This window comes from Hypanus sabinus, chromosome 29 (assembly GCF_030144855.1).
Source record: "Hypanus sabinus isolate sHypSab1 chromosome 29, sHypSab1.hap1, whole genome shotgun sequence".
NCBI classification, from domain to species: domain Eukaryota; kingdom Metazoa; phylum Chordata; class Chondrichthyes; order Myliobatiformes; family Dasyatidae; genus Hypanus; species Hypanus sabinus.
In genome coordinates this window covers 24,198,268-24,222,044 of record NC_082734.1, presented here as the reverse complement: position 1 = coordinate 24,222,044, position 23,777 = coordinate 24,198,268, and the positions used below count along the sequence as shown (strand labels likewise).

General features: G+C 49.2%; 1 long non-coding RNA gene across 2 annotated transcripts in view; it reads right to left on the bottom strand.

Annotated features, from left to right (window-relative positions):
- The window catches only part of LOC132383136 (uncharacterized), a 73,650-nt gene that overhangs the window by 29,988 nt on the left and 19,885 nt on the right, over window positions 1–23,777 (bottom strand). Inside the window, exons 3-5 of one of the 2 annotated variants that reach the window (XR_009508553.1) lie at window positions 16,681–18,869; window positions 13,692–15,107; window positions 11,822–12,668 (exon numbers count right to left, since the gene is read on the bottom strand). The exons of the other annotated variant lie outside the window; for it this stretch is intronic. This is a non-coding gene — a long non-coding RNA (uncharacterized LOC132383136). Of the gene's footprint in view, window positions 1–11,821; window positions 12,669–13,691; window positions 15,108–16,680; window positions 18,870–23,777 lie in introns of those variants that run through there. 2 annotated transcript variants of the gene reach the window in all.

Genomic DNA, 23,777 nt, shown 5'->3' with positions numbered 1-23,777 from the left:
CACTCTCTCCTCTCTCCCTCTTTTTCTCTCTCTCATCTCCCCCCTCTCCTCCTGCTCCTCTCCCTCTCTGTCCTCTCTCTCCTCTTCCTTTCTGTCCTCTCTCTCTCCTCTTCACCTCCCTCTTCTCTCCCACTCTCTCCTCCCTCTTTTTCTCTCTCTCATCTCCCCCTCTCCTGCTCCTCTCCCTCTCTGTCCTCTCCCACTCTCTCCTCTCCCCCTCTCTCCTCCCTCTCCTCTCCCTTTCTGTCCGCTCTCCCTCTCTCCCCTCTCTCCTCCCTCTTCTCTCCCCTCCCCCTCCCTCTCCTCTCCCTTTCTGTTCTCTCTTCCTTTCTCCCCTCCCTCTCCTCTCCCTCTCTCCTCCCTCTCCTCTCCCTTTCTGTCCGCTCTCCCTCTCTCCCCTCTCTCCTCCCTCTTCTCTCCCCTCCCCCTCCCTCTCCTCTCCCTTTCTGTTCTCTCTTCCTTTCTCCCCTCCCTCTCCTCTCCCTTTCTGTCCGCTCTCCCTCTCTCCCCTCTCTCCTCCCTCTTCTCTCCCCTCCCCCTCCCTCTCCTCTCCCTTTCTGTTCTCTCTTCCTTTCTCCCCTCCCTCTCCTCTCCCTCTCTCCTCCCTCTCCTCTCCCTTTCTGTTCTCTCTTCCTTTCTCCCCTCCCTCTCCTCTCCCTCTCTCCTCCCTCTCCTCTCCCTTTCTGTCCTCTCTCCCCACTCTCTCCTTTCCCTCTCTCTCCTCTCTCCCCACTCTCTCCTTTCCCTCTCTCTCCTCTCCCCCTCTCTCCCCACTCTCCCTCTCTCTCCTCCCCCAGCTGTACAGAGGTCACCCGGGGAAGGGAGGAAGAGAAGCTATTCCGAGCTCCTGCTCAGTATTTTCCCCTCCAGCACTACCACTAAGAATTCATGATCCGACATCCGAAATGGATTTCTTTTCATGCAGAATGCTTTGCCGTGTCTGGAAGTTACATTCTTCTGACTCATAGTGTCACCCACTGATTAGCGAGCCAGAGACAAACTCTCAACGCCGATTTGCAGCACCAGTTGCCCCAGGGCAAGGAGGAATTAAAAGCTGTAAAAATAGATGCACAAATTAAAAATGAGAAACTGTTTACATCAAATGGTTCCAACCTGACTGCCCAGGAAGCTCACTCTCAAAACTATTTATCTGAGAGACGCTCATCCGTGCCTCCTGAAGGGATTGTCATTTGCTATGGAACATTTAATCTTGAAGATTGCAGCCATCTCAGTTGTTCACGTGAGAGCCAGCGCAGGGAGCATTGTCAGGCTGTTGGATATCCGAGTGGATGCGGCAACGAAAGCGATGGCTTCCATTATCTCTCCTTTAATGTCGCATTCGGGACTCACCCACTCCACGGGAGTGCTGAAGCAGCTGGCCCTGAGGCAAGTGCTCAGACGTGCGGGCAGATAGGTAAAAGTTCACTCACAGACAGATTTTAAAGGCCGGAGGAATTAAAGGAGTTGAGAGGCACAAAACATAGAACATATTACACTGAACATAGAGCACATTACACAGAACATGGAACACATCACACAGAAGATGGAACACGTCACACAGAACATCTAAACATCTAACACTTCACACAGAACATGGAACACATCACACAGAACATACAACACATCACACAGAACATACAACACATTACGGAGCATGGAACACCACACAGAACATACAACACATCACGCAGAACACGGAACACATCATGCAGAACATGGAACACGTCACACAGAACATCTAACACATCACACAGAACATACAACACATTACACAGAACATGGAACACATTACACAGAACATACAACACATTACACAAAACATACAATATATTACACAGAACACACAACCTCTCCTTAGGGTCTGGGCAGGTATGCAGAACCCAACAGTAGAAGGCATGATGTGATGTTAAGGATGCCAGAGTTGTGGGGGGGGGGGGGCTGTGCTTGCAAACCCACCAACTGAGTAATCTTCCCCTCAATAACCTCGGAGCATGACCATATGGATTAGACTCCACACTGATAGCACGGGTGTTTGGAGTTGATCCTGGGTCCTTACAGCGTGGAGTCTTCATGTTCCCCTTGTGGACAATCCCCCCCCCCCCCACCCGGTGTTCCAGTTTCCTCTCACGTCCCAATGATGTCCTGGGAGGGTTAATTAGCTGCTGCAAATTAACCCAACATTGATTTCTCTTTCGGATAAATAAAAAAATTCCTCCCCATTCCCTCTTCTATTTCTCGGTCTGGCCTTCTACCTCTTCTTACCTGCCTATCACCTCTCCCTCTTCCCTTTCTCCTTTAGTCTCCTGTCAGATACTCTCCTCTCCAGCCCTCTACCTTTCCCACCCACCTGGCTTCATCTATCACATTTGAGCTTGTCCTCCTTCCCCCTCCCACCGCCTTTCTACTCTGGCATCTTCCCCCTTCCTTTCTGTTCCTGAAGAAGTGTCTCGGCCCCAGAACATCAACTGTTTATTCCTCTCCATAGATGCTGTTTGACCTGCTGAGTTCCTCCAGCATGTTGTGTGTGTTGCTCTGGATTTCCAGCACAATTATATATTGTGTTTATAATTAACCAAGGGTGTTGGTTCAGAACAAAGTGAATTAGTGCAGAGGGTTGGAGGGTGGTTGATAGGCCTGTGTGTGTGAGGAGATAATTTAGTTGAGAGGTATTAGAAAAGGTGCCTAGGGATCCGGAAATCAAAGTTTCTGGGTGCTGACACAACGTGTCAAACTAAATAGTTCTGCAGCCCCTGGAGTCTCCACTGATCACCTGTCTCTACCTCCCCTCCACGTTCCATCTGTCCATCATCCCCCTCGCTCAGGGTGGAGGAGTAACGTCTCATACGCCGTCTGGACTCGCTCCGGCCTGACAGCGTGAACCTCGATTTACTGAAAGCTGCACCAAGTGTGGCCTCACTAGCGACTGGTATAGCTGCAACACAACGTCCAATTTCTGTAATCAATCCTCACATTGACATGAGAACGTAATAGGAGCAGGAGTTGGCCATCTGGCCCGTCGAGCCTGCTCTGCCATTCAATACGATCATGGCTGATCATCTCCACCTACCTGCCTTTTCCCCATAACCCTACTATGCAAAAACCTATCCCACCTTGTCTTAAATATATTTACCGAGGTAGCCTCCACTGGGCAGAGAATTCCACAGATTCACCACCCTCTGGAAAAAACATTTCCTCCTCATCTCCATCCTAAATCTACTCCCCCGAATCTTGAGGCTTGACATAGGCCAGCCTGCCATAACCTTTCTTCACCAACCTGTCTACCTGTAACACCATGTGTGTCTACTCCTAGGCTCCTCTGTTCCACAACACCCCCTAGGGTCTTGCTATTCAGTGTCAAAGTCCTACACCGATTTGTCTTCCCAAAGTACAACACCTCACAGCTATCTGAATTAAACCCGTTCCTCTGCCCACATCCAACCGATTAAGATCACGGTGTTAGTCTTTACTCATTGAGGTACAGCACGGAGCGAGCCTTTCTGGCCCTCCGAGCTGTGGCGCCCACCAGCCCTTGGTTTAATCGTAGCCTAATCAGGGGACAATTTACAATGACCAGTGAACCCATAAACAAGTACGTCTTCGGACCGTGGGAGGAAACTGAAGCACCTGGAGGAAACCCACATGGTCACGGGGAGAACGCAGAAACTCCTTACAGGAGTATGATTCTTAATAACTACCTTCACTGTCTGTAACACCACCACCTGCAGACTTACTAACCTCACCTTACACATTCTCATCCAAGCCATTGATGTTGGCGACAACCAGCAATGGGTTCAACTCCAGCTCCTGAGATACATCACTAGTCATCGGAATCAGAATCAGGTTTGTTGTCACTGACGTAATTCACTCTTTTGTGACCTCAGTACAGTGCAGTACATAAGCTATACCATATATTACAAAAATAAATAATAGTTTGTGCAAAAAGGGAGCAGAATAGTGAGTTAGTGTTCATCAACTGCTCAGAAACCTGATGGCAGAAGGTGGAAAGCTATTATTAAATCACAGAGTGTGGGTGTGCAGGCTCCTGTACTTCCTTCCTGTTGGTTGTAACGAGAAGAGGGCAAGTCTTGGGTAGTGAAGTCCTCAATGAGGGAAGCCTTTTGCAGGTGTCCTCAGTGTGGGGAGGCGAGCGCCCGTGATGGAGCTGGCTGCGTTGACAGTCTTCTGCAGTCTTGCCCAATACAAAGCCAGACGGTGATGCAATCAGTTAGAGTGGCCTCCCCGGTAAATCTGTAGAGATTTGCCAGAGTCTTTAGTGGCGTAGCAAAACTCTCCAGTCCGAGAAGCAGCCATTAAGAAAGTTGCGTATGCGATTTGTTACCACTCCCATGTGATTCACAGCGGCCTAGCATGTGGAACCTTACCGAAGGCCTTATTGAAGTCCAAGTAGACCACGTCTACTGCCCTGTCATCATCAACCTTCTTGGTTATTTCTTCAAATAAACAATCCAATTCATAATAACCAGGCAGCATAGAAGTGTAGCGGTTAGTATAACACTTAACAGTGCCAACGATTAGAGTTCGATTCCCGCTACTGCCTGTAAGGAGGTTGTATGTTCTCCACATGTAAGTTGCCTCCAGCTGTTTCAGTTTCCTGCCACATTCCAAAGATGTTAGTACAGTTGGTCAGTAAGTTGCGGGTATGCTATGTTGGCATCTGAAGCATTGGCGGGCACCCCCAGCGCATCCTCGGACTGCGTTGGCCGTTGGCGCAAATGAGATAATTCACTCTGAGTTTCAATGTACAAATAGAGCTGATCTTTAATCTTTCCCAGGCACAAAACCATGCTGCCTATCCCTAATGAACCCTCATCTTTCAGAATTAATACAAGGATACCTGGTCCCTTTTGGGCTCTCCTCAGTGCTTTGGTCACTCTACTGGGGAGATTCCACCCCGTCACTACCGTCGGACTAAATCTTTATGCCTGAGTCACCGGATTGGGATTTGCTCTACAATACTCCAGATTCCAGTCAAAATCACCGACCCATGCTTCACTGAGCTCTCTAACTGTAAGAATACTATTTTTGGAAGCAATTCCCCTTTAACTGTTATTAAAATATGTGTAATGGATTTAATTTCAGATTTTAGTGGGGAAAGTTGAGTAAGTGTTCAGACAGGCACATTACAGAAGTATTTATTATGGCTGAGATTTTGCCTTTGAACAGTATTAGATTAAACTGCTCACAGGCATGTAATTACTGTCTGAGACTTCTGCTTTAGCCGTCACCTTTTCTTCAGACATTCTCCTGAGCTGCTGAATCAATCCGGGAAATAAATCCTCACGAGGAGTTCCCTCTCCCAATCTCACTTTCATGGGGGCAGCAGTCCCACAGGCCACCTCCTCCACTCTCAACACCTCAACCAGTAGGGTACAGATTTGCAGCCAATCCTTCTCCCCAAGACTTCAACTGGAAGACACAGTTACTATTACAAAGGAGAAGGTGCTCAAGAAGCTGCATGATGTCAAGGTACGTGAGTCACCCGGACCAGATGAACTGCACCCTAGGGTTCTGAAAGAAGCAGTGGTAGAGACTGTGGAGGTTTTAGTAATGATCTTTCAAAAATCTTTGGACTCCGGCATGGTGCCAGAGGACTGCAAAACTGCAAATGTCACTCCACTCTTTATGAAAGGAGCAAGGCAGCAGAAACTATAGACTGGTTAGCCTGACCTCAGTGGCAGGGAAGATGTTAGAGTCAATTGTTAAGGTTGAGGGGTGATGGAGTGCTTGGTGACACAGGACAAGATAGGACAAAGCCAGCATGGTTTCCTTAGGGGAAAATCCTGCCTGACAAACCTGCTGGAATTCTTTGAGGAGATCACATGTAGGATAATTAAAGGAGATGCAATGGATGTTGTATATTTGGACTTTCAGAAAGCCTTTGACAAGGTGCCACACACAAGCTGCTTACCAAGTTAAGAGCCCATGGCATTACTGGAAAGTTACTGGCATGGTTAGCGCATTGACTGATAGGCAGGAGGCAGCGAGTGGGAATAAAAGGATCCTTTTCTGGTTGACTGCTAGTGATTAGTGGTGTTCCGCAGGAGTCGGTGCTGGGACCACTTCGTTTTATGGCTGATATCAATTGTTTAGATGATGGAATAGAGGCTTTGTTGCCAAGTTTGCAGCTGATACGAAGATTGGTGGAGAGGCGGGTAATGAAAGCTGCAGAAGGAGTTAGACAGATTAGGACAATGGGCAAGAAAGTGGCAAATGAAATACCATGTTGGAAAATGCTTGGTCATGCACTAGGTAGTAGAAATAAATGCGCAGGTTATTTTCTAAACGGGGAGAAAATCCAAAAATCTGAGATGCTAAGGGACTTGGGAGTCCTCCTGCAGAATCCCATAAAAGTTAACTTGCAGGTTGAGTTGGTGGCGAGGAAGGCAAATGCAATGTCAGCATTCATTTCAAGAGGATGTGATGCTGAGGCTTTGTGAGGCACTGGTGATGCCTCACCTTGAGTATTGTGAACAGTTTTGGGCTCCTCATCTAAGAAAAGGTGTGCTGGGCACTGGTGAGTGTCCAGAGGAGGTTCACTAGGATAATTCCAGCAATGAAAGGGTTATCATATGAGGAACGTTTGATGTCTCTGGATCTGTACTCACTGGAATTCAGAAGGATTATGGGGGATTTCATTGAAATCTAGACAATGTAGATGTAGAAAGGAAATTTCCCATGGTGGGGGAGTCTAGGACAAGAGGGCACTGTCTCAGGATAGAGGGGCGTCCACTTAAAACAGGGATGAGGAGAAATTTCTATAGCCAGAGGGTGGTGAATTTGTGGAATTTATTACTGCAGGCAGCTGTGGAGGCCGGGTTGTTGGGTGTATTTAAGGCAGAGTTTGATCGGCTCTTGATTGGACACTGCATCAAAGGTTATGGGGAGAAGGCTGGGGAGTGAGAGAAAAGAATCAGCCATGATTGACTGGTGGAGTAGACTTGATGGGCCAAATGGCCTAATTGTGCTCCCGTGTTTAATGGTTTTATGGTCAATCCTTCTCCACAAGACTTCAGCCAATAGGGTACAGATTTACAGTCAATCCTTCTCCCAAAGACTTCAACCAATAGGATACAGTTTCACAACCAATCCCTTCCCTCCAAGATTTCAACCAGTAGGACGCAGTTCAACAGCCAATCCTGCTCCCTTTGACTTCAACCAATAGGGTACAGTTTCACAGCCAATCCTGCTCCCAACCACCTCAATCGAGTTTGAAGTTACAAGACACCTGTCTGCACGATACACAAGCCTGTATGGAGGACAGGGCAGCACAGAATGCAGAGCAAACCCACGCAGCAGGCTCCCCCCTCTCCACTCAGCTGACGAAGCCAAAGGAACGGCAGAGACCGACACAGTTTGGCACAGGCAGCGTCGCAGGAGTTGCCAGTCAGCGTTGAGCTCAACGTAGGACTGCCTTAGGGACTCCGGCTTCAGCTTTTTCCTCGGGGTTTACTCCCAGAGCCTTGCTCACGAGAGGGTACAGATTAGAGTTCTCCTTCTCCCAAACGAGCTACCAACCGCAGCTGGTGAGCCCCATCTGCCCAGAGTGGCTTGTTTTGATGCGTCACTGACCCACCTTTGCCCCTTCTCCTGTCAGTAGAAACAGTTCGCCTGGGCTTGTCAGCTAAGCCACACGTGAAGGCCGGGAGCGGGGCTTGGTTGTCAGAGGCTATTTGAGATGCATGCCGTTGAGAGCATGACAAACTTTGAGGAACCAGGATAGCACATAGCGTTTTGGAAATTGGAGTTTCTTTATGAGTCATTTGTGGTTAAGATTTGCGGGAAGAATGATAAAGTACAGATAATAAATTTCTATATCCTTTGTGAAAGGTTAACACCTGATAAATTGAAAAGTGTAGGTGGAAATGGGAAAAATAAGGTTGTATGGTGTGGGGATTTCAATCCTCATAATACTATGTGGAGTTGCAGTGACACAAATGTAAATAGGATGGTGGTGGGAGACTTTCTGGAAGGAAAGTGCCCAGTGTGCTTGAATAATGGTTGGAGTACAAGGATAAATCTATTTAATAACACTGCTATAGAGCTTCATGCTGGTAACTGAGGATATAGCAAGTGGGAAGTGTATAAAGATTCAACAGTGAGGAGTGAACGTTTTGCCATTATCTGTACAATGGCAATAGATATATATCAGAGGAAAGGTTCTCATAGTCCCAGATGGAATTTTAAAAAGGCAAATTGGGATGTATTTGATGATTTATCTGAAAGTGGATTTCCTGATCATTTGGTTTTGGAGGGTACCAAGTTGAGCAATCATACCTTGTGCTCTGTACTCAGCTCAATAGCTAAGGAATCTGTTCCCAGATCATTGGGAGATACTAAGAGGAGAGATGTTCCCCGGTGGGTGGATGGATGGATGTAAGAGAGCTGTGAAGGTGCAGAATAAAGCTCTTAGGAAAGTTGGGTAGTGTTACTCCTATTTGTCTTTCATCCAGTATCAAACCATAGTAAGAAAGTAGTGAGAAGGGGCAAAGGAAATGTATTGGAGAATGTACTGTGATAGCATTGGGAAAGAGATCCAGGTGGGGGGGGGGGGGGGAAGAGATAGAAAACTTGATGCATTACTGGTTTTGTGTGGTGAGGAGAAGGTTGCAGTTACTGACTCTGAAAAACCAGATTTATTAGTAAAAAACATATGTTAGTCTACATAGTTCAGCCACTTTAAGTAAGAGGATTCTTATGAAGAAAGGGTTTTGGCAAACAATCCATAGCTTGCAGGAAAAAAAGGACGCTTCAGCTCCTACTTGGGCGTGAATTTACACCATCTGAACTTAAAAGGGCTATTAATGGTCAGACATCACCTGGGAAAGATGATATTTGTAATAGTATGCTTATATCAGATGCAAAAATTACACTGGTTTTGGAATTTCTTATTACAATATGGATTGAAAGGCGCCCACCTTCTTTCTGAAAATTAGTGGTTGAGATCCTTATGTTGAAACCTGGTGGGGATCACTCAGATCCTTCCAGTTGTAGACTCAATTCACTAACTTCACATGCATGTAAGAGAATGGTTATAGCCATGCTTTCTTATTTTGTGGAAAGTTAGCTGGATACTGATTTGTGTTAAGGGAAAATGACCATGGACATGGTGTTAAGGTTGGAATCTGACATTTGTAAGGCTCAGGTTAATAAGGAATTAGTTGCAGCAGTTCTGTTTTGACGTAGAGAAAGCTTGTGATAAGTTATGGATACAAGGTCCCAGCACAAAGTGACTCTGTCGGGAAAGACTTCGGCCCCTCGAGTCATCCAGAATTCCTTCGGAAGTCTTCAGAGGCTGACCCCCTTTTGCCCCCGCGGACCTGTGCGGACTTGACACTGGATTAAACCTGTAGCTTTGGACGCGTCTGTGTAAGCCACAGCTGCCCCGATCCCGGCAAATGTCGCTCCTGACTGGAGGACTGGGTGGGAGAGCAGGGGTGGGGGTGAGTCGGGAGCCAGCCTGGAAAGGGTTAACATGCCTCCTTCACCGGAGCCCAGCCACGGCCCAGTTTTTAAATGAACACCACAATAAAGCAAAGGGCCAGAAGGTAAGTCACAGTAAGGTGCTGACATCAGAATTCATCTTAAAAGTAATAACACTTTCAAATTCATTAAATTCATCCATTTTTAATGCCACCAACTATTTAGTAATTCCAACCCACAGGGTTTATAAAAGTTCCAGCACTTCTTCAGATACCTCTGCTCAGTGTCCTTAATTCTCCTCCCCATCCCAAATCCAAACTCACATCCTTCTGTCTCCACAAACCCACTCACCCGTCCCCCTTCCCCCCAACCCCACACACCTGTCCCCCTTACCCCCAACACACACCCATCCCCCCTTCCCCCCACCCCACACACCCGTCCCCATCCCCAACCCCACACACCCATCCCCCTTCCCCCCCACCCCAAACACCCATCCCCCTTCCCCCCACCCCACACACCCATCCCCCTTCCCCCCGACCCCACACACCCATCCCCCTTCCCCCCACCCCACACACCCATCCCCCTTCCCCCCGACCCCACACACCCGTCCCCCTTACCCCCCAACACACACCCATCCTCCTTCCCCCCGACCCCACACACCCATCCCCCTTCCCCCCACCCCACACACCCATCCCCCTTCCCCCCACCCCACACACCCATCCCCCTTCCCCCCGACCCCACACACCCGTCCCCATCTCCTCGACCTCACACACCCGTCCCCCTTCCCCCGACCCCACACACCCGTCCCCCTTCCCCCACCCCACACACCCGTCCCCCTTCCCCCCACCCCACACACCCATCCCCTTCCCCCGACCCCACACACCCGTCCCCCTTCCCCCCGACCCCACACACCCGTCCCCCTTACCCCCCAACACACACCCATCCTCCTTCCCCCCGACCCCACACACCCATCCCCTTCCCCCGACCCCACACACCCATCCCCTTCCCCCGACCCCACACACCCATCCCCTTCCCCCGACCCCACACACCCATCCCCCTTCCCCCCGACCCCACACACCCGTCCCCATCCCCACACACCCGTCCCCCTTCCCCCCACCCCACACACCCGTCCCCCTTCCCCCGACCCCACACACCCATCCCCCTTCCCCCGACCCCACACACCCATCCCCTTCCCCCGACCCCACACACCCATCCCCCTTCCCCCCACCCCACACACCCATCCCCTTCCCCCGACCCCACACACCCGTCCCCCTTCCCCCCGACCCCACACACCCGTCCCCATCTCCTCAACCTCACACACCCGTCCCCCTTCCCCTCCACCCCACACACCCATCCCCCTTCCCCCCGACCCCACACACCCGTCCCCATCCCCACACACCCATCCCCCTTCCCCCCACCCCACACACCCGTCCCCCTTCCCCCGACCCCACACACCCATCCCCCTTCCCCCGACCCCACACACCCATCCCCCTTCCCCCGACCCCACACACCCATCCCCCTTCCCCCCGACCCCACACACCCGTCCCCATCTCCTCAACCTCACACACCCATCCCCCTTCCCCCCCACCCCACACACCCATCCCCCTTCCCCCTGACCCCACACACCCATCCCCATCTCCTCAACCTCACACACCCGTCCCCCTTACCCCCCAACACACACCCATCCCCAACCCCACACACCCGTCCCCCTTCCCCCACCCCACACACCCGTCCCCATCCCCACACACCCATCCCCCTTCCCCCTGACCCCACACACCCGTCCCCATCCCCACACACCCATCCCCCTTCCCCCCACCCCACACACCCGTCCCCCTTCCCCCGACCCCACACACCCATCCCCCTTCCCCCGACCCCACACACCCATCCCCCTTCCCCCGACCCCACACACCCATCCCCCTTCCCCCCGACCCCACACACCCGTCCCCATCTCCTCAACCTCACACACCCATCCCCCTTCCCCCCCACCCCACACACCCATCCCCCTTCCCCCTGACCCCACACACCCATCCCCATCTCCTCAACCTCACACACCCGTCCCCCTTACCCCCCAACACACACCCATCCCCAACCCCACACACCCGTCCCCCTTCCCCCACCCCACACACCCGTCCCCATCCCCACACACCCATCCCCCTTCCCCCTGACCCCACACACCCATCCCCATCTCCTCAACCTCACACACCCGTCCCCCTTACCCCCCAACACACACCCATCCCCAACCCCACACACCCGTCCCCCTTCCCCCACCCCACACACCCGTCCCCCTTCCCCCGACCTCACACACCCGTCCCCATCTCCTCAACCTCACACACCCATCCCCCTTCCCCCGACCCCACACACCCGTCCCCATCTCCTCGACCTCACACACCCATCCTCCAGACATTTTAATTCTGATTCCCATTTCCATTCCAACGGGTCAGTCCATTACCCCCTCTTGTGCCACAACAAGGTGGGGGGGGCAACACCTTATATTCCGTCTGGGTAGCTACCAACCAGATGGCATGAACATCAATATCTCCTCCGGTTAAAATAAATACCCTTCCCTTCATGTCTTCTTCTATTCCTCACTCAGGCCTATCACCTCCTTCGGGGTCCCCTCCTCTATCCCTTTCTCCTAAGGTCCACTCTCCTCTCCTATCAGATTCCTTCTTCTCCAGCTCTTTACCATTCCCATTCACCTATCACCTTCTAGCTAGTCCTACCACTTTTTTTATTCTGACATATTCCGCTTTCCTTCCCATTTCTGATGAAGGGTCTTGGTTTACAATGTTGATTGTGTTCTTTTCCATCGATGCTTCCTGCTCAGTTCCTCCAGCATTTTGCGTGTGTTCCTCTGGATTTCCCTCCTGTTTTCTGTCTCTCGCCATGCCCCTTCGCCGTTCTTCTCCCTTGCTCTTGGAGTGCTCAATAAATTGATCATAAGCACCATTTTATGCCTCATTCTGGACTTCCAAAGGACCTTCGGATCACAAGGGCATCGGGATCCAACGGTGCAATCTCCGCACAGACAGCAGCCGAGGTCAGACTCGAACCTGGGTTGCTGGAGCTGTGAGGGGATGTGTGTACGTTCTCCTCCATGACCCCGCAGGTTTCCTCCAAGTGCTCTGGTTTCCTCTCACAGTCCAAAGCCCCTCTAGTTGGTAGGTCAATTGGTAGGTGTATTTGAGCTAAGTGGGCTTGTTAGGCTAGTAGGATTTGTTACCATGCTGTATATCGAAATAAAATTAATTAATTAATTTAATTAAATTAAAACAATGAGCAGCCCTTGACTGAGACGGAAGTGAGAGTTCCTTTGCCACTTCTTTGTGCAGAGTGACCTTCACAAAAATTGTATTGAAGGGACGGTCTGTTTCTTTGGGTAAACACGTGGCTGGATGAAGTCGGGATTAAGTAACGGTTTCACAGCGGGACCCGGGGCTGAAGGGAAACAGCCGGCCCATGCCATTGCAGCTTGCTGTGATTGACATCGGCAGCTGGGGGGGCAGTGCCACCTCATTCACCAGTCTGTCTCAGTCTATTCTGTTTGGGTAGCCTTGGACCCGATGGCATGAATATCGATTTCTCCTTCCAGGAGAAAGAAATTTCCTTCCCCCTCCCTTCTTCCATTGTCCATTCTGGCCGCACAAGTTCTGCCACTGCTAGGGTTGAAACATCCCCTCCCTCTCTCCTTCCCTTTCTCTTTCTCCTTCCTCACCCCTCTCTCTTTCCCCTTCCCCTCTCCCTCCCATTCCCTCTCTCCTCCTCCCCTCCTTTCTCTCTCTCCTTTTCATCTTCTCCCTGTCTCTCCATCCCTTTCCACTCCTCCCTTTCTCTCCCTCTCCCTTTCTCTCTCCCCCAGCCTTTTCTCCCTCTTCATCTCTCCCTTTCCTCCCTCACCCCCACTTTCTCTTTCCCTCTCTCTTCTCTGCATCACTTTTCTCTCTCCCTCTGTAGCGTTTTTACTCTTTCCTATATTACTTCTCCCTCTAGCCTCACCACTAATTTCACTCTCACTGCCCCTATAGCTCTCCCTCATCCCTTGCTTTTCCACCTCTTCTGTCTTGCCCCTATCTAACAATAAAAGGCTTGCATTCATATGGCACCATGTGTCAGCTAGACATTTCACAGCCAAATGTATACTTTTGATGGCATGGACGAGTCGGGCCGAAGGCCCTGCTTCCGTACTGTATAGCTCTGTGACTCTATGTCTGAGTAGTTGTTGCAAGTGTGGGAAAAGCAGTAATGCTCACCCAAACTTCCACCAACAGCATTCACGATGCTTTAGACGTTGTTTGAGTGATAAGTATTGGCCAGGCAGATCTTACACCAACCATCTGAAGACCTTGCATGTACAGTATGTCCACCTGAGAGGGACAGATGAAGCTTGATTTAAGGACACACACAATATCAGGAAGAGGACAGGATGGTTTGCTGTATCACCTTATCACAAGATACCGAGAATATATCTTCTAGTCTGTAGGTATGTTCTAGGTATTAGATCCTCCTCACTTTCTACAGGGGTTGTATTGAGAGCATCCTGAGCAGCTGCATCACTGCCTGGTTCGGAAATTGCACCATCTCGGATTGCAAGACCCTGCAGCGGATAGTGAGGTCAGCTGAGAAGATCATCAGGGTCTCTCTTCCCGCCATCACGGACATTTACACTACACGCTGCATCCGCAAAGCAAACAGCATTATGAAGGACCCCATGCACCCCTCATACAAACTCTTCTCCCTCCTGCTGTCTGGGAAAAGGCTTCGTAGCATTCGGGCTCTCACGACCAGACTATGTAACAGTTTCTTCCCCCAAGCTATCAGACTCCTAAATACCCAGAGCCTGGACTGACACCTTACTGCCCTATTGTCCTGTTTATTATTTATTGTAATGCCTGCACTGTTTTTGTGCACTTTACGTAGTCCAGTGTAGGTCTGTAGTCCAGTGGAGCTTTCTCTGTGTTGTTTTTTTATTACGTAGTTCAGTCTAGTTTTTGTACTGTGTCATGTAGCACCATGGTCCTGAAAAACATTGTCTCATTTTTACTATGTACTGTACCAGCAGTTATGGTCGAAATGACAATAAAAGTGACTTGGCTTGATTGTGTGCAGTTCTGATCACTAACTTAGAGAAAAGATATCAATAAGATTGAAAGTGTGCAGAGAAAATTCTCAAGAATGTTGCTGTAACTTGAGGACCTGAGTTATAGGGAAAGGTTGAATAGGTTAGGAATTTATTCCCTGGAGCATAGGAGATTGAGGGGGGATTTGATAGAGGTGTGGAAAATTCAGAGGGGTATAAATGGGGTAAATGCAAGCAGGCTTTTTCCGCTGAAGTTGGGTGAGACTAGAATTACGGATCATGGTTTAAGGGTGAAAGGTGAGGGGAACATGAGGGGCACTTCTTCACTCAGAGGGTGGTGAGAGGGTGGAACGAGCTGGCAGTGGAAGTAGTGAAGGTGGGTTCGAATGCAACATTTAAGAGAAGTTTGGAGTACGTGGATGGGAGGGATGGGGGGAACTATGGTCCAGGTGCAGGTTGGTGGTACAGGCAGAATAATCGTTCGGCGTGTGGACTAGAAATGCTTGTTCAGTGCTAAGTGACGCTAACTCTTGCAGAACAGACATTGCCTTGCCCTCTGTGTCCACGACCGCCACCATCTCCAGCTGGCCTGAAGGAGAAATTGGGAGAGACATGGTGTATGAACAAGGGACGAAGCTAAGAGTCCTTGAAGCAGTCGTCATGGCAATACGAGTGGTTCAGTACAAGTCGCCTTTGTTAAGTGGGTATCTGTGGGGCCACTCCTCCCTCTCCCGCTCTCATTAAAAGTCCTCCTACCTCCCCACTACTGCCTCTCTCACTAAAACCACTCCTGCCTCCCAACATGACCACCCCCATAACACAACACCCTTCCTCCCCCCACATAACTCCCCCCCCATATCAGAATCCCCTCCCTCATCACACCTCCACCTCCCTCTCCACAACCCCCTCCTGCCCGCCACCCTCACACTGATGATGTGATATCTTGTGATGTCTACACTGGAGGCATGTGACAGAGGAGGTGTTGAAAGGCCTGCTTTTATGTGTGTGTGTGTTTGTGTATCTGAGTGTGTGTGTGTGTGTGTGTGTGTGTGTGTATCTGAGTGTGTGTGTGTGTGTGTGTGTGTGTGTGTATCTGAGTGTGTGTGTGTGTGTGTGTGTATCTGAGTGTGTGTGTGTGTGTGTGTGTTTGTGTATCTGAGAGTGTGTGTGTGTGTATCTGAGTGTGTGTGTGTGTGTTTGTGTATCTGAGTGTGTGTGTGTGTGTGTATCTGAGTGTGTGTGTGTGTGTGTGTGTCTGAGTGTGTGTGTGTGTGTTTGTGTATCTGAGTGTGTGTGTGTATCTGAATGTGTGTGTGTGTTTGTGTATCTGAGTGTGTGTGTGTGTTTGTGTATCTGAGTGTGTGTGCATTTGTGTGTGTGTTTATCAGTGTATCTGAGTGTGTGTACATTTGTGTGTGTTTATCAGTGTATTTGAGTGTGTGTGTATCAGTGTATCTGAGTGTGTGTGTGTATCAGTGTATCTGAATGTGTGTGAGTGTATGTGAGTATCAGTGTATTTGAGTGTGTGTGTATCAGTGTATCTGAGTGTGTGTGCATTTGTGTGTGTGTGTTTATCAGTGTATCTGAATGTGTGTATCAGTGTATCTGAGTGTGTATGCGTGTGTGTATCAGTGTATCTGAGTGTGTGTACATTTGTGTGTGTGTGTTTATCAGTGTATTTTGAGTGTGTGTGTGTATCAGTGTATCTGAGTGTGTGTGCATTTGTGTATATCAGTGTATCTGAGTGTGTGTGCATTTGTGTGTGTGTATGTGTATCTGTGTGTGTGTATCAGTGTATCTGAGTGTGTGTGAGTGTATGTGTGCATCAGTCTATCTGAGTGAGTGAGTGTGTGTATGTGAGTATCAGTGTATTTGAGTGTGTGTGTATCAGTGTATCTGAATGTGTGTATCAGTGTATCTGAGTGTGTGTGTGTGTGTATCAGTGTATCTGAGTGAGTGAGTGAGTATCAGTGTATCTAAGTGTATGTGCATTTGTGTGTGTGTGTATATATATCAGTGTATCTGAGTGTGTGTGTGTGTATATCAATGTATCTGAATGTATGTGTATGTGTGTATCAGTGTATCTGAGTGTGTGTGCATTTGTGCGTGTGCGCGCACCATGTGAAATACTGGGCATTCCCAGGATTAAAAACAGGAAGTACTTGCAACACTCAGCAGGTCAGGCAGCATCTGCGGAGAGAGGACCAGAGCTGGGTACCACGATAGCATAGCAGATAGTGTGACACTGTTACAGCCCAGAGCTCAATCCCAGCGCTGACATCCCTCCCGTGGAAAACATGGGTTTTCTCCGGGATGTCCGGTTTCTTCCAAAGATGTACCGGGTAGGTTAAATCATCACTGTAAAAATTGTGTCCGGATGAGGTTCGAGTTAATTAGAGTTGCTGGAATGGCGTGGCTGGAAGGGACGACTCTGACTGTAAATAAGTAAATCCAGTTAAATGTGCTTTTTTGGCCTGAGATACTGCTCGTCTCTCCACAGACACTGATCAGATTAACTTCATTTGTCACACGTACAGCGAAATCTGGCCCGTTGAGCGTCTGTTGCTTCTGTGGTTTAGTTTTCCATTAATGCATCTCAAAGGGATAGCAGTGGTTCAAAACTCATCATCTCTCACGGGCAGACAGTAACTGCTGGCCTTGTCTGTACTTCCAAGATCTGGAAAATTGATCAGATAAGAAGTAAGTTAATTGAACAAAGAGTACAGGACAGATACAGAAATAGAGGCCTTTAGGCCTTCCATCCCTGTTCTGACCATCGACCTTTACATTGAACACACACCAGATGCTGGTGGAACACAGCAGGCCAGGCAGCACCTATAGGGAGAAGCGATGTTGACGTTTCGGGCTGAGACCCTTCGTCAGGACTAACTGAAAGGAAAGGTAGTAAGGGATTTGAAAGTGGGGGGAGGGGAAAATGCGAAATGAGAGGAGAAGACCGGAGGGGGTGGGGTGAAGCTGAGAGCTGGAAAGGTGATTGGCGAAAGGGATACAGAGCTGGAGAAGGGAAAGAATCATGGGACAGGAGGCCTAAGGAGAAAGAAAGGGGGAGGGGAGCAACAGAGGGAGACGGAGAACAGGCAGAGTGATGGGCAGAGAGAGAACAAAAAGGGGAGGGAGGAAAAATAAATAAATCAGGGATGGGGTAAGCAGGGGAGGAGGGGCATTAACTAAAGTTAGAGAAGTTAATGTTCATGCCATATACAACAGCCGGTATATAAGGTGTTGTTCCTCCATCCCGAATGTGGCTTCATCTTGACAGTAGAGGAGGCCATGGATAGACATATCAGAATGGGAATGGGATGTGGAATTAAAATGTGTGGCCACTGGGAGATCCCGCTTTCTCTGGCGGACCGAGCGTAGGTGTTCAGTGAAATGGTCTCTCAATCTGTGTCAGGTCTCACCAATATATAAAAGTCCTCGTGTTGACCTTTTCATTAGTTTATATCCTTCCATTGGATCCTTAAGGTTGTTATAGCTGGGGGTGGTAATGGGGACAAGCTCAATGGGGTGTGTCTCAAATAGTCTCAGAGAACCAAGTCCAGCTCCTGGCCTTCACACGTGGTTTAGCTACTAACCCTGGTGGAACCGTTTCTACTGACAGGAGAACCAAAGGTCTCACTTTCAAGGACTCTCCATTCCACGTTCTCAACATTTATTGCTTATTTCTTTCTTTCGGTTTGTACTTGCAGTTTGTTGTCTTGTGCACACCGGTTGAACGCCCAAGTTGGCGTGGTCTTTCATTGATTCTGTTATGGTCTATTGAGTATGTCCACAAGAACATGTATCTCAGGGTGGTATAAATGTACCTGGATAATAAATTTGTTTTCAACTGATGGCAACGATTTGCTTCGTGCAGATGGGGCTCGTCTAGGAGAAGGAAAACTCTGATCTTACCCCTCCACCGCTTTGCGGCTATACCCACTCATGGGAGGAGTAGACCCCCCCGAGGAAAAGTCGGGTACTGGGGACCCTATGCTGAATTCAACACTCACTGGCAAAACTCCTGGTGACAAACTGTATCGTTCTCTGCTGTTGCTTTGGATTCGGCAGCTGAGTGGAGAGAGGGGAGCCTGCTTTGGGTGCCATCTGTGTGGGGTTTGTACGTTCTCCCTGTGACAGCGTGGACTTTCCCTGTGGGTCCTGGTTTAATCCAACATTCCAAACATGTGCCACCACCAGTGCAGGTGGACAATAAGGTGCAAGGTCCAAAATCGGGTAGACTGAACGATCAAGTATAGGTCTTGCCATTCAAGTGTCTTAATACAGTGCGATAGAAGCTGTCCTTCAGCCTAATAGCACATGCTTCAAGCTCCTGTATAAATATCAATTACTGTAATAGAAAGAAACTTGTTACACATGAATTCCAATAAAGAACAAGGTGTAAAATAAGACCATAAGACATAGGAGCAGGATTAGGCCATTCAGCCCATCGAGTCTGCTTCACCATTCCATCATGGTCGATTTATTATCCCTTTCAGCTCCATTCTCCCATATGTTAAGAGCATATCCATCTCCACCTTAAAAGCACCTAGTGACCTGGCTTCCATAGTCGACCGTGACAATGAATTCCACAGATTCACCACCCTCTGGCTAAAGAAATTTCTCCTCATCTTTGTTCCAATGAACATCCCTCTATTTTGAGGCAGTACCATTTGGTCCTAGACTCCCCCACCAAAGGAAGCATCCACTCTATCTAGGCCTTTCAACCTTCAGTAAGTTTCAATGAAATCCCCTCCCATTTTAAATTCCAGAGAGTACAGGCCCAGTTCCACCATCCACTACTCATACATTAACCCTTTCATTTCTGTAGTCATTCTCCTGAACCTCCTCTGAACCCTCTCCAATGTCAGCACATCTTTTCTTAGAAAAGCAGCCCAAAACTGCTCATAGTTCTCCAAGGGAGGACTAACCAGTTCCTTCTGCAGCCTCAGCATTACATCCTTGCTTTTATATTCTAGTCCTCTTGAAATTGCATTCACCTTCCTCACCACCGATTTAACCTTTAGGGACTCCTGCATGAGGACTCCCAATCTCTTTGCAGCTTAGATTTTTGATTTTTTTTTCCCCTGTTCAGAAAACAGTCTGTGCTTTTATTCTTTCTAGCAGAATGCATAACTTCCTGACACTGAATTCCATTTGCTACCTCCTTGCTCATTCTCTAGGTCCCTCTGCAGACTCCCTGCTTCCTCTACACTACTGGCCAATCCACCTATCTTTGTATTATCTGCAAACTTGGCCACAAAGCCATCAATCTATCATCCAAGTCATTAACCTACAAAGTAAAAAGAAGAGGTTCCAACACCACTAACTGTGAAACAGCACTAGAGAAGGATACCTTTATTCCCACTCTTGCCTCCTGGCAATCAACCAATGCTTGATCCACACTAGTACCTTTCCCATAATAACATGGGCTCTTGTCTTGCTAAGCAGCCTTATGTGTAGTACATTGTCAAAAGCCTTCTGAAAAACCTAAACACACAACATACACCAATTCTTCTTTGTCTACCCTGCTTGTTAATTCTTCAAAGAACTCCAACAGATTTGTCAGGCAAGATCTTCCCTTAAGGAAACCATGCTGACTTTGGCCTTTTTAAGGCAAACACGAGGAAATCTGCAGATGCTGGAAATTCAAGCAACACACGCAAAATGCTGGTGGAACACAGCAGGCCAGGCAGCATCTATAGGGAGAAGCACTGTCGACGTTTCGGGCCAAGACCCTTCGTCAGGACTTTGGCCTATTTTGTCACGTGCCCCCTAGTACCCTGAAACCACATCCTTAACAATTGACTCCAAAATCTTCCTAACCACTGAGGTCAGGCTAACTGGCCAGTAATTTCTTTTCTTCAGCCTCCTTTTCTTCTTGAAGAGCGGAGCGACACTGCCAATTTTCCAGTCCTCCGCAACCATCCGAGAATCAATTGATTCTTGAAAGATCATTACTAATGCTCCACAATCTCTTCAGCTACTGAATAATAAATTATATATTTTTAAAATGAAATACAGAACAAATTAAAACACTACCGATGGTACTACAGTGCTATAAAACTGTGTATTAGTTCCTAATAGTTACAGAGGGAGGAATTCATCCAGTGTATGGGATGTCCAGGGAGGGGTAGCATCTCTGGTGTCGTGTTCACTCTGGGGACCTGTTGTGATGGAAAATAACTGGTTCTTTGAGTCTTAACAGTAGGAGGTCTGGACACACACAGTTTTAATAATAAGGAATTTATTTACAAGGGGAAGTCAGGTCAACACAAGCAGCTACAATACACAGGAAGCGGTGTGGGGACAGGTTACGGTTACACAAAGAACAAGGGGAAAGCACTACGACAGCTATCCCCCTTGACCCTGGATAGCCGTGACTCCCTTACCAGGACAAACGATAGACCTTCCCAAACATAAATCAATGCACTTACCTCCAATGTGGTGGTCTGTAAGAGGGGCTAGCCAAGGGCAAGTCTCACCTTTTCAAGCATGGGGCTGGGTGAGATAATCCAGTTAAGGCGACCAATAATCTAGGTGTGCATTGATTAGTTGGGAAGGACCAAATGTTGCTTGGCATGTGGTGGGTCCTCCGACCAGCCAGGTGGCAGTGCGTCTGTCACGTGGCCGGTATCTCTGGATACAGGACCTCACTCACTTTTGGTCAAACTCACGCTTGGCCCTCACCTGTGGCTCCAAGTAGATGTCTACATGCCACCACACCCTGGTACACTGCTTCGACAGGCGGGTTCAGCCAATTGAGGACAGCTGGCAGCCCCACTGGGACCTGCCTGTCCTCTCGCAGACTGGGTGGATGGGGTCAACGGCGAGACCCGAGGGCCGAGGAGGCGGTTCTGCACAGCTTTCCGGAGAACGAAAAGCACGGCAAGGCGCAGAAATCATGGTTATCCCCTGCAACCAAGGAAGACCCCAGTTGCAAATGTCCCGCCTGCAACTGGTCCAGAACGCTGCAGCCAGGCTCCTGATGGGTGCCCGGAAGAGAGATTACATTACTTCTACCATGGCCTCCCTCCCCTGGCCACCAGTAAGGTTTAGAATTGATTTTAAGGTTCTCCTGTTTGTTTATAAAGCCCTAAAAGGGCTGGCCCCCTCCTAAATCGGAGACCTTCTAACCCCTTATTCTACTCCCTGGCCCCTCAGGTCGGTTGACTTGGGGCTCCTGGCTGTCCCGTGATCTAAACTTAAATTCAGGGGTGACCGCCCCTTTGCCGTTGCAGCCCCTAGACTGTGGAACAACATTCCCCCCCCCCCCCCATCAGATCTGCCCCCTCCATCGACTCTTTTGAGTCCAGACTCAAAACTTACCTTTATACACTAGCGTTTGAATCTTCCTGATGCGGCTGATTTTTGACTTGAGCCTCGGCTCGTGTGTTGTTTATTTTGTGCCTGTAAGCTGGGTGCCTTGTTGTTTACATCCGTGTTTCTTGTATGTGTGACTTCAGCTACCTGTTATGGTTTGTACAGTACTTTGGTCAACATGGGTTGTTTTTAAATGTGCTTTGTAAATAAATTTGACTTGACTACTTGTGCCAGCAGTCTCGAACTTCCAAGGTTGAGAGTGTGGAACTGTCCCCAAGCTACACTTTAAAATTCTCCTGCACAGGTCCTCAGATACGACGGACAACCGACACGCCGCTGTGCTCTTCTGTCTGACCGTGAATTAACAACATTAGTGCAGGTAATGGACTCAGTCGGCGTCAGAAGCCCTGGGTCAACAGCTCCGGGTCAGCAGCATTCACGGTGTTGACGCAGAGCTTGCGGGGACCCGGGAAATGCGGCTGCGGTCTGCGCAGTCATCAAGGAAGCAGGACGACAAATACAAGGGACGGGATCCAGACGCAACTTTCCACCAACAATTCGCGCACCATCGCGGACTTCAGCGCTAAACGCAGAGGCGTTTCCAACATCGCCGCCTCTCTCCCGGACCAGCCAGATCTCTGTTTTACGTTCGGTTCCATGTGGCCGACACTGAGCCCCCGAGAGGAGCCGCTGAAGCGACCTGCGCCTTAACCATCTCTGAGGCTGAAGTACGCTGGTGTTTCCAGCGAGTGGACGGCGCAAGGCGGCACCCCAGGGCGGGCGCGGTACAACTGGCAGGTGTGTTTACAGACATTTTTAATCTCTCCCTCTCCCACTGTAGAGTGCCCTCCTGCTTCAAAACACCCACCATTGTCCCTGTCCCTAAAAAGACCAAGGTAACATGCCTGAACGACTGGCGTCCTGTCGCACTCACCTCAATAATAAGCAAATACTTTGAGAGGCTGGTCAAAGACTACATCTGCAGCTTGCTACCACTTACAATAGACAATAGGTGCAGAAGTAGACCATTCGGCCCTTTGAGCCTGCACCGCCAATTTGAGATCATGGCTGATCATTTACTATCAATACCCGGTTCCTGCCTTGTCCCCATATCCCTTGATTCCCCTATCCATAAGATATCTATCTAGCTCCTTCTTGAAAGCATCCAGAGAATTGGCCTCCACTACTTTCCGAGGCAGTTACATAGGGCTCGACAATTCGCCTACCGACATAAGCGAGTGGCAGGTGACACAATGGCCACCCTCCATCCTTACACATCTGGACAAGAGGGATGCTGATGTGAGAATGCTGTTCTTGATGACAGTTCAGCATTCAACACCATAACTCCCTCCAGGCTCGACAAGAAGCCCAGAGGCCTTAGCTTTGACCCTGCCTTGTGCAGCTGAATCCCAGACTACCTGTCAGATCGCTGGCAAATAGTAAGAGTAGGGTCCCTCACCTCTGCCCCTCAGGACTGTGTCCCAAGCCCCCCCTCCTTTACTCTCTGTATACCCATGACTGTATCGCCACCCACAGTTCCAACCTGCTAACTAAATTTGCTGACAATACCACATTAATTGGCCTAATCGCAAGTAATAACGAGGCAGCCTACAGAGAAGAAGTCATCACCCTGACGCAGTGGTGTGAAGGAAACAACCTCCCCTCAATGTCCCTCAATGTCGCAAAAACTAAGGAGCTGGTTGTGGACTACAGGGGGAATGGAGACAGGCTCACCCCTACAGACATCAGTGGATCTGGGGTTCAGAGAGTGAACAGCTTTGAGTTCCTCAGCACCCACATCACCAAGGATCTCATGTGGTCTGTACATACAGGCTGTGTGGTGAAAAAAGTTCACCTCAGATGGCTGAGAAAGTTTGGTACGAGCCCCCAGATCCCAAGAACTTTCTACAGGGCACAACTGAGAGCATCCTGACTG